This window comes from Lepeophtheirus salmonis, chromosome 14 (assembly GCF_016086655.4).
Source record: "Lepeophtheirus salmonis chromosome 14, UVic_Lsal_1.4, whole genome shotgun sequence".
Taxonomy (NCBI): Eukaryota; Metazoa; Arthropoda; class Copepoda; order Siphonostomatoida; family Caligidae; genus Lepeophtheirus; species Lepeophtheirus salmonis.
The window spans coordinates 29,983,704-29,998,481 of record NC_052144.2 but is presented as its reverse complement, the minus strand read 5'-3'; the positions used below and the strand labels follow the sequence as shown (position 1 = coordinate 29,998,481).

Sequence of the window (14,778 nt, the reverse complement as noted above, 5' to 3'; positions counted from 1 at the left end):
TGTCAATGAAAAGAAAGTTATCTATGTAGTGTTTCAATGTAAAATGGTTAACTGTACCTGAATTTAAAGATAGGCTATTACAAAATAAAAAAGAGGCTGACGGAAAGAGTTTTGTCAGACTCTTATCTTTATTTAGATGGTAATGTTAAAGAAGTTCAACCCTCGTAATCTGTCTCTTTACCGACCAAAGGCTGAATTACGAATAAGTCAAGATAATTTTATTGAGGAATAATTACTTTATAGCTAAATAATGGAAACGACAACTGAAACCAACATCTATCAAGAATTTCTCTTCCTACAATTTATAGAAATATAGATACTATGTTTATCAGAGACCTCTGATCTCTTGTGCAATTGAAGCAACTATGTATGTTTCAATCATTTATTTTAAATTTCTAAGCAATTTTGAAATTCTTACTCTTGATTCATACTTCTTATCAATTTTACGATTATATTTTTTGTCATAGAATGGGAATATTTAATATATATATGATGATATCCAGATGGTCCTTTTAAATTTATTTTTGTATATTGAAATTCAATTAATTTTATTTATTTAACCTATATTTCCTTTCAATAAGTTAAAATTATAATTATTTATTTTAGAATCCATGGGTTGTGGTTAATTACAAATTAGTTTATTTAAGTATATTCGATCACTTGTTTTGATATTATAATATTAGCAAACATTGAGCTCGTCGTTATTTTTAATTTCCACACTATGCATACAATTTTATAATGTAGGAAGATGGAGTGCATCAGGAAAGTAATCATGAGGATTCCAACAATTCTTCAATTATTTGATTCGAAATTAATAAGACTTTTTTAAACCTAAGATTGAGAGTGACAATGAATATCTAAATAATAAAAATCATTTTAACGTAAAAATATATATATATATTTACTTAGTATGTTTGACTTTTACTGTGGTTAATTATTTTTCATTCAAAAATTACGACAATTACAGGTACAGCTATAAATTATGATATGATTTAAATATCTAGGAAAATATAAAATAGTTCAATTTTTGTTCATTGTACATGATAAATTATTGTTCTTATCAAGATTTCATATACACAAATATATGTAGTTCCAAAACAAGTATTTTGATTTCTTTCGATATTGGAGTTTAAAATATATATAAGCAAATAGCACCTCTGAAACATCAGAATGAAATATCAAGTTACTCCAAAGCATCTCTCCGTCCTCGTTAGCTAAATGAAAAACCAGATAATTCAAGTTGACATCTTCCGATATCAAATTTAATTTGATTCTCCGCATCCAGTTTCGCTCATTTTTTAAAGTATTCAGGATTTTTTTAATACTGTACATACAGCTCAAACCAAAAGTGGAGACTTTGACACGATTCTCTGTTTTATAGACTTACAACATGACTTAACCACATAATAAAAAACTCAAATCTTGACTTGGGCTCGAAATTCATTTCACTGGATATAACTTCAGGTACTCATAAATAGTATTTTTTTTCTTCTCAGGAGTTGAGCTGGACTCGATTAAAATATATTAATTCACTTGGATTGGTGAGCGAAAACTTTAGACTCGACTCGGACTTGCAGTATAAGGACTTTTGCCAACCATTGTCAGACATAAATCTTTATTTGATTTCCTATCCACTCTTTGATTTTTTCTCAAATAGATCTTCATATTTAATTTTCTATCCAGTCTTTGATTTTGTAAGCCAATCAACTTCCTTGACTGTTGCTGTTAGAGTACCGCTATTATACTCGATGCATCAAATGGAAAATTATGGCAAGAGCGATTACATTATGGCATAACCTTACATTTATATTAACCTAGGATGTGACTAACTTTTATTTACGAGTGCTGCCATCTTCACGTTGAATTCAGTAACTTTTCAGACAACACTTGTATATCTTATTATTTTTCTTTTATCATGACAGAGACCATTTGTAAGCTTAATGTGTAATTTTCTGTTCCTCCAAAGGATTAATTAGAGTAAAGAAATAGAAGATAATTAAATGAAAAATACACATAATCCAGAGTCAGTGCAAGGAAAAAAAAAAAGAAGATCCGGTTCGGTCTTTAAGGATTTTTTCTCGACAAATATTTTAATCCAGTCTGAAATCTGAGACCGTATACCGAAATTCAATCAAGAGCGATTCTTTCTTTCTCTATCTATCATCTTCCTTTTCCTGATTTATGATTTGTACAAATATGACTTATCTAATATATTTAACTTCATATCATATTATTGTTCCGATGTTCACAATTTTAAAACACACATGACGTCATCAACAACTCATCCAGACCGAGTTTATTTAAAGGACCGAAACTATTCGGTCCAGGATTTTAGACTGAAAACAACACTAGTATGGACCAACAAATTAGTTATATCATGGAGTAACTCTACATTGATGTCATGTTTATACATTTAATAAATACTCAATGTTTATCGATAAATCAACATTATACCTCAAGGGGATCGCATATACATATATATCACACATTACTTTGTTGGTAAATATAGAATTGCTGTAAAAATCAAGAATCTATTACAATGATAATGTTTAGTCATGAAAGTGGGAGGAAAAGCAATTACATACATATACATATAACTCATTTCAATGTAGTTTTGTGTAATTCATGTATATTATGAGTGACATCAAAAGGGTTTTTTGTATCTCTCAACCTTTCTAACAAGAAGAAAAATGCTCAGAAATTAACTGGTAGTTATACAATTAATTATATACGTCCCTTTTATATTTATTTAAAAGTAAATGTTGACTGAAGTTTACTATGTTTAAAAAGATAGATCTGTTTTGTTCTATAGATTCAGGGCTGTTCGTCCATCTTGGTTTTTGGATTTTTTTGAAAAAAAAATTAGATATTTTGGGAAAAACAATATTAAAAATTAAATTTAAAATATTAAATTTGTAGGATTTTTTTTTCAAAAATCTACAGATATACACAAAAAAATAATTTTTTTTTGGAAAAAAAAACTCAAAAGTCCATCCTTATTTCCAAAAATTAAATTTTTTGCAAAAAAAAAAAAAAATTGAACTCCATAGTTGTTCATGAAAAATTAACTTTTTTTTTAATTTAATAATTTCAATTATTAAACTTTTTAGAAAAAAAAATCCACAGCTGTTGAGAAAAACTTATATTTTTTTCCAAAAATTAAAGTTTAAATATAAAAATTTTGAATTTTTTTTTCTTTCAAATATTACATTTAAAAAAAAAAATTTAAAATTAAATTTAATAGTAAAAAACAACGATTCCTTCATGGGGGGGGAGATGTAGCCCCCCAGTTCATCCCCTTGAGAATAATACACTATTCACTAATTATGAGTAATAGAAAAAAAAATAGGACAATAAATACGTAGATTTGTTTTATGGTGATACAACAACTAAAGATGTAAAAAATGCAGGACTTCCGGCGAGGATATATTTAAAAAAAGAGTATGTTGATAACCTGCAAAACATTTGGATTTAATTAATTACAAGAGGTCCCCGCTGGTTTCAAACACCGCGGATAACCCATAGTGCAATATTTGGAATTTTTCTGATCCCGTATAATGCAGTACATTCCTCTTATTTTTTATAAATATTTAATAAATTATAAAGAACTATAGTTGAGGTATACAATTTTTTTTTTGTTGTTAAGGAGCTTTTTCATATTATATCTATAAATTCATATAATATGGTTGCATAATTTTTAATAGGGAGAGTGTTCCCCAAGTTTTTGATTTGATAACAAAACTGAAAACTTTTGTTTATTACTTATTACCGGACTTGGGATCTTTGAGTGATTTTTTTGGCCAAAATGATCAAAAAAAGAGCACTAACATTTTGAAAAATAAGCACCCAAAATATCAAAATTGAGGAATTTGTTTTTAAAGAAAAATACACTTTTATAAGAATAGCTTAAATTAATTAGTTTTGTTTTTTATTGATCATAATTCATTGATAAATTTTGCTATTTCATATCAACATATCAATATTTTAGAAATATTTTATTCAGTATTGGGGGTTTTAAACATACTAAAAGTATGTAAATTAGTAAAATTGAAGTTGACAAGATCTTCAGGAGTCTTATTAGATGGAGGCATCTCATCAACACCACACTGATATTACGTCCAATTTTTTGCATAAATGGAAAATCAATTTGGCCCAAATGGTACTAGGAAAACTGCCCTGGGGAAAATTGTCCTTGGAAGATTGCCCTGGAGAAAATTGATGATGGAAACTTCATGAATAATGAAAATTGCCCGTTTTGGTTCAAACTTCCTTGCATAGGAGGGGATGGGGACAAAAAGCTTCAGTCCTCTTAAAATATGGTTGAATACTCTCCACCCTCAGAAGATTGGCCAGTGTCCCGGAGGTAGTGTAGGATTGCTAAAAACCACTGCCAATAAATCCAAGGGACCCCTCTAACACCACAAACTAGTTCAACGCCCTCTAGTTGGTCGGGTTCCTGGGAGTAGTGTGGAATAGATAAAACCCACCGCCAAAGCATCACATACAGCCAAGGAAGAGGGGTTCCTTAGATGTATTGGTGGTGGTTTTAAGGATCCAGTGGTAGACCTGAGTACACCGAGCAACCCAAGGGCTGGGAACTATTGTTTTTTTTTTTTTGTTATTAGAGGGGTTCCTTGGATGTATTGGAGGAATGGGAGGTAATTTTGAGCAATCCCACACTACCCCCGGGCAGATGGTATTCAACCATATTTTAAGAGGATCCAAGCTATTTATTCCTCCACCGTACTCATCCTATAGTGCAATAATTTTTCTCGCACTTGAGGGTAACTTATAATGTGTTATTATTCAACGTGAAGTTTGAACAAAATACAGGCAATTTTCTCCAGGGTAATCTTCCACGGGCAGTTTTCCGCGCACGGGTGCAAATATATATCATTTGTTGCAAGATTTAATGGTGCTTGTTCAATAATCATTTTACTTCCAAATGTATCCTTCCTCTAATTGATCAGAAATATTTTTCCAGTCCCAGGTATGTATGTTTGAATTAAAACAATAAAACGAAGCATTCAACTTTCATTTAACATCCACATTGTGATGCATTTTGGATTATGATAGATATGTTCTTTTTTTTTTTTTTTTTTGCAGGAACAAACAGGATTAAAGAGGCTGCAAGTGATGTGAAGATGTCACAAAGCATACGAAAAAGAACAATAACGAGTCTTATATTGTAAGTGACCATGAGTAGGCATACCTAAATGAAAAGGATTTCCTGAGAAAAAAAAATGAAAAGCTGGAGTGCAGGGTTGAAATGTTACAATGAAGCATTGAAATGTTTTAGAAAACGGGCAGATAGAGCATCTTAGAAGAACAATAAGCTTATAGACATAATTGATGATTTGAGAGAAGCAAGTTTGATCAACATGGAAGCTCCTGCAAGCCTAGAGAAGTTTGATGGAGGAGAATTGGATTTCGTGAAGGCACTACTCAAAAAGAAGTCAAATGCTGCAAGTTATTCAGAGGAAGTAAAGGAATTTGCCTACACTTGCATTTTCATTCTCTTCGAGCTTATGAATTCTTGAGTAAAACATTTGCACTACCATCATCATCATCTCTCAGAACTTGGTTAGGCTCAATCTCGTGTCTCCCTGGTTTTCAAGCTGAAGATTTCGAAGAATTAAAAAAATTTAGGAAGGAAGATGACAAGGCTTCTATAAGGATGCTGCTCTTATTATAGATGGGATGTCTCTTAAGGAACTTGTGGAATTCGACACAAATTTGAAGATAACTTTTGGCATAGTTGTCTATGGCTCTCAAGATTTCGGAGAAGTTGAAACAGCTACAAAGGAAGCTCTCGTCTTCATGTTGGTCGGGTTGAAGGGTTACTGGAAATTGCCTGTTGGCTACTTTTTTGTTCGTTGAACAAAATATCCTATTCAAGCTGGACTTATCAGGAATGGCCTTGAGAGCTAGAGTTGTCATTTGGACAGTTACTATGGACGTTACACAGCACAACATCAGCATCTTCAATGACTTAGGAGCAAACCTAAAGCCAAGTCATCTCTGTGAAATAAAAAATGAATGTCCTTACCCTCATGCCAATCGTCCTGTGAGTATAATTTTGGACCCACCTCACATGATAAAACTTGTAAGATTGACCCTTCATGACTACGACGCCTTTATTTGGGCAGGAAGAGGAACAGTGCGATAGGAAATTATGGAGAAATTGCACCAGCGTCAAGAAAGTATTAAATTGAGATTAGGAAACAAATTAAGGGAGAAGCACATTAACTATAGAAGAAATAAAATGAAGATATATGTTGCATTGTGACTCAAGAAGATACTCAATGACCAACATAGCAAGTCAAGGAACATTGGTGGTAATTTCCTTCATCGCCAGATGATATTTCAATTTTTGTAAATCTTTGATAACATTCTGATGTATAATAAGTATTCTTTTGATATAAGATGAATTTCCTTTGTATTGATTAATTATTAAAGGATTGGTGAAGCATTGTTCCATTAGTTTGTGTCTATTATTAATATAGTTATATTTGATACATGTCGATTATTAGCATAAAATGTCCTTTCATGATAAATTATGGATCTTTTTTGGTCATACCAGGGTCATTCAGCCTCATTACTTCAGGATTTGATTTTAAACTATGCATGATTGTATCTATATAAATGACCAAAAAATAGATAAAGCCTTACTATATTCATATATTGAAGGGTATTCAGAAGTTTCGAACTTTAAAAATTGAAATTATTTAACGTAAGACGATTCGTAACTTATTACAATAACTTGCCTAACTAACGTATAATTGTTTACTCTTAGGATAAATTTCTCGAAACTGCCGGAATTCTTCTTCGGAATCATAATCTAGTCTACTCCTAGAAGAACTAAGGAGTTCCATAAAAAGATAGAATAACCAATTAAAAGACTTAGTTTCTCATCCATCATCCACAGCTTCTTCATTGGAATTGTTTTAACGGGATATCAACCGAGGTTATAGTGGATAGCGTCTCTGATGATATTATATGAGTTGGTAGTGGGTTTAAACCCGTTTTTTAGTCGTGTTAGCTTGCAAAAAAAAAAAAAACTGTGGACAAGGATATCAGCCGAGGTTATAGTGGATAGCGTCTCTGATGATATTACATGAGTTGGCGGTGGGTTCAGACCCGTTTGTTAGTTGCGTTGGCATACAACAGATCCCTTGGGCCGGGATATCAATCGGAGTTACTATGGATGACGTCCCTGATTGTAAAACATGTATTGACGAAGGGTACTTACTCTTAATCAAGCCCTGTGGACATGCTGTGTATCCTGTTAGCCCAGCATCAACTTGTGTCTCTGGAAAGGGTCTCGGAAGATAATGTGAAATTCATAATTTCCCTGATTTTGCACATTAACTATCGTTTTTAGTTATTATGCACATTAATGGTCTTGTTCAGTTATTAAGCATATTAACAGATTTTTTACTTTAACTGCAACATAAATAAATATATATGCTTTTTTTTTTTTGGGGGTTACAAAAACACGTGCTCTGGGAAGGGATTTAAGAAAAGGGTATTTATACATGGTTGAGGTTCAGAATTATGTGAAAAATAGAACCACATGGTTTGTTAATGACTCCCTCTCCCTTATTCAAAATGTATGTAATCATTTATACAAGGTAGACTATTTGTATGAGAAAAATCTCATAGCCACACTTTTGGAATTAAGAGTTATCCCATTTTAGCAAAGTGCATTGTTCTAACTTTTTTGTAATTGTATTTATTACAATTAACAAACGGGATTGATTGTAGGTATGTGATATTGGTCTTTTCAAATTGTATCTGAATATTCCTCATGATAGATAATTAATTTATGTATATTCGTTATAAAATCTATTCTTATACTATAGTTCGACATGGTGAAGCATGTTTTGTGTGTATAATAAATATACTCCACTAGGCAACTTATGTTTGATAGGTATAAAATACAATTTAAAGTTAACCATAAGATAATAAGATTTCTTAATTGGATAAATGTTTGGAATAGGAATGATGTATGATAAACTACACATTATCTGTAGCTAGTAGTCTATGAATGTACAATATGAGAGAAGGATAAAAATATTAATTAGATACAAACAACAATTAAAAACTTTTAAATCCGTATGTAGCATCACATAATTAAAATGTCAAGACATGGAAAATATTCCATTGCATATAACTAATTAAGTATAACGATTCTATAAAGATGTAAGATGTATTTCTTCGCTAAAAAGCATATTAAGAAGGGATTGAAACAACTTGGTTCTGCTTTCACACAAATAATATCATATAATGTGAAGAACGATGACTATGGTTCTAAATCGTAAGATTTTTCGCTATTTAAATAAATAAATAAAAAACTAAAGATGAGAATATAAACCTGACAAAGACAATTGCAAGAATGTTTTCGAGGAGAGCAACTAAGCTGCTCCGACGTTTCATTACATTGGCTACGAGTTGTCATAGGGGGAAGGAAATAAACTCGAATCTCACTCCATATCGTGGAAATACATAGGCAGAAATTACTCCGATGTCGATTTCAACAACGGCTTACGTTTAAACCAGTGTTGATAACCGTTAGCATTTTTTGGATCCCCGTATTTTTTTTTTTTTTTTTTTTGAGTTGGCAAATGGGAGGGTGTATTTAATCTCGTTAATAGTATAAGTAGATACGGTAGAGAAACTAGAGGCTACCCAAGGTTAATAGAAATACAATTTTATACCCTAAGACACTCACAGTGCCGTATGTCAGGAAGATTTTTCGGTCCGCTTTACAAGGGTGAACGGTTGATTTTCAGTGGTGAACGTGGGATATTTAAACAGGGCAAATGCTACAGCATAGATTAAATCTTGCAAGAATATCGTCCAATGGACTGTCTGACCATTATTTTCTTCAAGCAAACATTGGGAACAATAAAATGAAAAGGAAAAACTCTAGACGGAAAGTCAATGCCGACCTATTCATAAAGGAAGGAGTATAAAATGCAGGGTGCAAGAATGCGAGAAAATTCAAACAATTTAAACCTCCTTAAATATTTTTAAAATAATAACGGATGAAGATAATGAACGAGATTATAATATACCATGAAACGGTTACATCGACAGAAAATAAATTATGTTCACAAGTCTTGATGTTCTTAACTCGCATGTATACGTGGTGATGTGTTTGAAAAAATGAAGAAAAAAAATGCATGTGTTCTTTATGATGATTAGAAGAAGAAGTTTTTCCTCTCTTTCCTTGACGCAAAGGTGTCAATCAAACTGTCCATGTCTTCATGGAGCACCTTGTCCACCATCACCCTGTCCATGTTCAAGAGGGTGAGGGAGGAGAGCCTCTCCTGGTTCATGGTGGTCCTCATGTGGTTCTTGAGCCTTCTGAGACAGGAGAATGACCGCTCCGCCTCACAGCTGCTGATGGGCATTGAGGCCAGGATAACGATCACCTTGTATAGCTCCGGCATCAGGCGGAACACTCCCGAGCTTATTAACTCCGCAGCAATTTGTGACGAAACCATGTCTTCTGTGTCAATATCTGCCTAGAGAAACATAAATTTTAAACATATAATGCAAAATGAAACATCATAATATTAACCTTGAATTGCTGGAAGATTGCATGGTCTGACTGGAGCTGCTCGAGTTCAAGTCTGTAGTGCTTGGCGACACGCTCAATGACACAAGTCTCCACTTTATTGTCATTGACGATTGCAATGAGATCCATTGTGATGTTTGTATCGTCGGTGGCAAATCTGCTCTCAAGCTCTAATACAATCTTATTGATTGCAACATCGAAATGTGTTTCACAGAAGTAGGATTCAGTTGTTCCTTTCCACTTTATTCTCCTTGGAATCTTCGCCTCCTTGAATTCCGAATCAATTGAGTCCTCCTGGTCAAATACTGATTTCATCTCAGACGACTTCAACTCAGCAAGTTTCCAGATTGATTCAAAGATTTTCTCATTCTTAAGATCTTCAAGAGTCCTAATCACTAGGTTGACGTGTTTCCGGGCCTTTGTTAGGTCAACCTTTCTACCTTGAAGTTCATCTGACAAGCTAGATGTGTGTCTGAGTTCTTCAATTCAATGCCGAAAACAAATTCGTGACTAAAGATGCTGTTGAACTCGACAATGTATCTTTATCTTTTCTCATTATTATGAGGATCTTCATGATTCTGACCATCCCTAGAAATACAGCGTGTACAGCATCGTAGCGGAGACTCCAGCGGGTAGCAGACTGGTTCTTCAGGGTCATCACCTTGGCATGCTCCTCATCTTTACTTGTTATCTTCACCGACTTGTAGATTGCTGACCTCTTTGGTGACCCTTCAATGAAGTTGTATAAAATTTGTACTGTCCCCATTGTATTTCTCAACAGGGTTATATCTGAGAGAAGATCCTTTACTACAAGATTTAGGACATGGGCGTAGCAGCGGATGTAGACACACAGTGGGGCTGCTTCCTTCCACCTGGCGGCAAGACCCTTCTTGATGCCGGATATGTTGGAGGCACTGTCTGCAGCCAGGGAGACAGTGCGGGCGGGGTTAAAACCGAGATCCTTGACAGCCTCGTGAAGCTTCTCAAACAAATATTTGCCGTCAGTCTGGGTAACTTTTACAAACTTGAGGAAGCTCTCTTTCTTGATGCCTTCACTCGTCAGATATCCCAGTGACAGACTGAACTGCTCCGTGTTTGACATATCTGATGTCTCATCAACAATCACAGAGAACCAGTAGTCATCATGGGCGGCACAAGTCTTGACATCTTCAATTATATTTTCCGTCACTTTGGATGCTATAATCTCTATCAGCTCATTTTGGATGTCAGGTGAAGTACATTTGGCAAAACCTGCCCCAGCTGAACCAAATTTTTTGACTTCGGCCTCCAGTTTATCTTTGAGAATATGATTGTTGTGTGAACGCAGGGACAAAAGCTCCAAGAAGTTTCCTCGATTGTTTTCATTAGATTCCGTCAACTTTTCTCTTGTTTCGGAATCGCCCCTAAAAGCCAATCCTTGCTTTGCGAGGAACCCAACAGTTTGGAAAAGATACCTTAAATAAGCTCGCCACTTCACGACTTCCTCAGCATGTTGAGACTGAACATGGCCGAGAACCGAGGTATTCTTTCTCTTTGATGTGAGGAAATTGATCCACTTTTCCATCGACAGTTTGTGTTTTTGTTGTTAGAATGAACTTTCAACGAGGAACTGTTTTTCCATGTTTTGAACTCAAATTTCCCAAGGTTGGAAATGGAAAATTTGGAACAGGCGAAACACTTGGCTGACTTTTCAACCTCGTCATATTCTAGCTACGGGAACTTACGGAACCAATCATATTGAAAGTCTCTGGAGTATTTGTCATCTATCTGAGGACTGTATGTTTGTAACTTGGGCTGTAGAAGATGATCTCTCTCGACTTTAGGCACTGTTTCCCCCTCAGTCTCCACTCTGGTTCTGGTCTGGATGTCCTTCCGCTTTGGCTCCTGCCCGGTAAGTATCGGGTCACCCAGCTGGCTTGTGAAGACGACAGGGTACTCTGGGCCTCCGTCCACAAACTCCATCTCCTCAGTCTTGCTCTTCTCACCTCCCTGGACATTGTCGCTAGTCTCAGAGTCCTCTGCAGAGGGAATATTGTTGTTGTTGACTACAGAGAGCTGCTCGGGAGAGAAGATTGGTCCGATATCGAGATTAGGAAGTCTTATTCCATGAGAAATCCGTCCGCTGGGGTAATTTGATGAGTCGCCATTATTTTCTGTGTCTGCAGTAACTTTCTCTTCAGCAGAAACGGACTTTTCAGATCTTGGTTCAGGCAGTAAGGTCTCAACTGGAGCAGGGTCATTGGGACAGGAGGAGGCAGTGACTGAGGATGAGGATGTAGCAGAGGAAGTTTTCTTGACAGCAAAGTTCAATGTTTTCTGCTTCTTATGATCAATTTTCACTTGATACTTGCAGCTGAGGTCATTCTTATGGAGTTTAACTTTGTGATCATTAAAGTTGTCCTTCTGTATTTCCTTCTGACAGATAGAACAAATCACCAACTCTCTGTTAAAATGCGTTTTCTGCTTCCCGTGATACATTTCTGATAATTAATAAATTACTGCAACAATCCACTCTAAAAAGTACATAACTATTATTTATGTCCCTTTTAAGCAGTAATAATTTAATTTATCTTATATTCAATGAAAAAAATTCTCACGCTCTTAAATATTTCAAGAGTACTCCATACGAAAAATGTTGTGTACGTCTTTTTTTTTTTTTTTTGCTGTAAAGTACTTCACATTTGCAACCAGTAACGTTAAACGTAATATCTAACTCAAATATCCACTCAATATGAAGTACTTTAAATCCATACTAAAAATGTTGTGTGAGTCTTTGTTTTTTATTTTTGGCTGTAAAGTACTCTTGAAATAATTGCAGTAATTTATTAATTATCAGAAATGTATCACGGGAAGCGGAAAACGCGTTATATACTCAAAGGTTCAATCATTTATATTTATAAAATGACAGGCAATATTTGAAAGAGATATTACGGTAAATTACAGGATTTGAATTCAAATTTCTGCGATGAATTGAGATACCCGAGAGTTTTAACTGTAGTTTAAAACCTCCGTTTTATCTATCTGACTTAATTTGGCCCCAATATTGTCTTAGAGATATAATTTACTAATTTTATAAATGTGCCGGTGAATTTTGGCTACTTTAAGTACAATTTGTGGTGCCTCCAAAGGATTAATCAGAATCATTTTTTCATTTAAATGAACTATAATTTGTTGGAAAATGTATTCCATGTTCAATTTTGAGAAAAATTATCTACCTTCCTTTTGGGTGGACGTGCTACAAATATGTAATTTTATTATAATGACTCAGTACTATTATGAGTTGGTCATAAGTTACATATATATAATAGATTTTAATAATTAATTATGACTTAATTCATCTATATTTACATACCTATATGATTGGTGGACGGTTGAGTAAGGTTTTTTTTTTTTGGTCCGCTGAAGCGGACAAAGCGCAATACTGACGTACGGCCCTGGTCACTCATAACCCTTGTACGACTGATGTTTGAGTTCCACCACGCTTTTAATATTGACGTCAAAGCAGACGAGTGGTTGTGTGTTTTGTCAAAATTTGTTATTCCTGCCCAACAGCCGGTACGATACATAAAATTGTTAATTCTAGCAATAGTGACGTCATAGACTATTTGTACTAGCGTGTTTTGCCTATATATATATTGGCCATCTTATTATTTCTATGAATAAATTTTAAAATGTACAATGTATCAAAATTTGTAGCAACGCTTTTATTAAAATGATGCAAAGTAATATTATAATAATGCAGTATTGAATAAAATACTATGTAGGATTGTAATACTATGAAATATATACACATATATGTAATTCATTAATTTTTTTTTGGAGAAATAATATGAGTGATAGGATGGTAGTACTAAAGCTTTAAATCAAGTAGCGAAACGCAACCGTTAGCCTGAGGAGATACAATAGTCTTGCGTTTTAACACTTTTTCGGAAGATGTCGCTTTTTATATGACGTCACTCTGGCATTTTTCTTACTATTGACGTAGGCTGGGATGTAATAAAGAGAGTTATACTGATTGATGAAGCATGCCTAAGGGTGATAATTTTGGTAAGAATAGAAAAGCGTGCGAGGTGAAAAGAAGAAATACTTATGGCATCATTGATTAAATAATATACATCTTCTTCTATCAATCAAGAACGTCATCGTTTCCGCCTTTATTATTCAATATTAATATAATATGAGATGGTGATAGTCGATAGAGAACTGAATAAAATGCCTAAAATAACGTCGCCTTCTGTCTGGATTTCTGAAAATGGAGGCCCAGGAATTTGGGAATTACTTACCAGATGAGAAACAGATGATTTGTCGAAATAAATGTGCCTTTGGTCTCCTATCTAGAATTACACGCCACTCATTATTCTCATCTCATATCAAGAGAATGGATATTCATCTAAAAAATCAAGTTAATGATGAATACATCAAGTCAGACTTAAACTCTGATCTCACAAAGATGCTTATTGCATGTAATATAACCTTATACATTGCTAATCATCTATGTTCAAAAAATTTATGGAGAAATACACGAGTAAACCTATCCCTTCCCGAGGAACCATCATTAAATTAATGGAGGATGTTGCTACTGATGTCATTTATAGAAATACATATAAAAATGTTTTGAGTCGTCCACACCAAATGACGATCAAGTTATCAGTAAAAGTATAAAATATTTACTAATTTCGAAATGAAACTCTGAATTTTGTACTATCTAACAGTAAGTAATTTTTTTTTTTAAATCTAACCCTAAAATATGATTCTATTTTAGCTAAACATATCAAGAATTATGATACACAACTCATTAAATAGTAAAAACAACTGCTTAAATGGTCACAACAACGGGGGTAGTAGCTTTGGATGGTTCGTAACTAGTTTGTCTGAGACTAGTTTCTTCACTTTAAGACTTGGGTATGATCATTAGGTTTTCCAATATTACATAGTCAATAAATATTACTTCTTTATCACTTAAGGCTTAGCTATGGTTGATAGGCTCCAAGAAATGGTGTTCAGAAAACTCATAAAAGGGAAAAACAACTGCTTAAATGGTCACAACAACGGGGGTAGTTGCATTGGGTGTAGCATTATAATTACCAATTGTGTATATATGTTGTTATATAAGCATAAATAGCGGAGAGAAAATCTTTTTTGATGCTCTTAATAGGGAGTAATATCGCCGGACATTACTACATAATTAGCTT

The 14,778-nt window shown here is 33.9% G+C and overlaps 2 long non-coding RNA genes across 2 annotated transcripts; one reads left to right on the top strand and one right to left on the bottom strand.

Annotated features, from left to right (window-relative positions):
• Positions 1–9,057: 9,057 nt before the first annotated feature.
• Positions 9,058–10,051, bottom strand: LOC139907194 (uncharacterized). The gene is made up of 2 exons (XR_011783646.1): positions 9,590–10,051; positions 9,058–9,533 (listed from the first exon to the last, which is right to left on the bottom strand). It is a non-coding gene; the product is annotated as an uncharacterized lncRNA (long non-coding RNA).
• Positions 10,052–13,715: 3,664 nt separating this feature from the next.
• Positions 13,716–14,710, top strand: LOC139907182 (uncharacterized). Its single transcript, XR_011783623.1, has 3 exons — positions 13,716–14,297; positions 14,349–14,488; positions 14,551–14,710. It is a non-coding gene; the product is annotated as an uncharacterized lncRNA (long non-coding RNA).
• The last annotated feature ends 68 nt before the right edge of the window (positions 14,711–14,778 follow it).